This window comes from Apis dorsata, unplaced genomic scaffold, assembly GCF_000469605.1.
Source record: "Apis dorsata unplaced genomic scaffold, Apis dorsata 1.3 scaffold_165, whole genome shotgun sequence".
Taxonomy (NCBI): Eukaryota; Metazoa; Arthropoda; class Insecta; order Hymenoptera; family Apidae; genus Apis; species Apis dorsata.
The window spans coordinates 874,850-875,342 of NW_006263454.1; the positions used below are offsets into that span (position 1 = coordinate 874,850).

General features: G+C 40.0%; 2 protein-coding genes across 2 annotated transcripts in view; one reads left to right on the top strand and one right to left on the bottom strand.

Moving 5' to 3' along the window:
* LOC102677055 (very-long-chain enoyl-CoA reductase) overlaps nucleotides 1-493 on the top strand; it is a 118,750-nt gene that overhangs the window by 41,256 nt on the left and 77,001 nt on the right. The gene's annotated exons all lie outside the window — the stretch shown is intronic.
* Nucleotides 1-493, bottom strand: part of LOC102676678 (facilitated trehalose transporter Tret1-2 homolog) — a 35,741-nt gene that overhangs the window by 34,082 nt on the left and 1,166 nt on the right. The gene's annotated exons all lie outside the window — the stretch shown is intronic.

Genomic DNA, 493 nt, shown 5'->3' on the forward strand with positions numbered 1-493 from the left:
CACCTATCGCTTCCATAACTTACTATCGTTATTTATAAAGAAATTACAGATCTTTTTCCCCCAATTTTTCGAATGAAACGCAACCATCATCTTTATCATCACCATTTCCAAAATTAAATATAACAAAATTAAATATTTCCATAATTAAATATAATAATATCTTTTATTAGCGTTCCTCGATTATTTCCAATTCTTTTTTTCTCGGCTCGATCGGAAGCGATCGAAGCATTTATCGTGCGTGTCGCCGCAGAAAACGTGCAATCAAAAAAAAAAAAAAAACGAGACCATCCCATACACGAAATCCATCCGCGGAAACGACGCCGCCGCGTAAGTGGGAGCGCGTTTAAATTACGTTTCGGCCCAGAAATTATGTACGAACGAGCGGGGACACACACGAGCCTTAACAACGAACGCCACGAAGGCCGTTCACACCGCGCGGCCTTCTCTCCTCCTATGTGGATCGTCGACAGTTTTTTGAAAAAAAAAAAAGAAT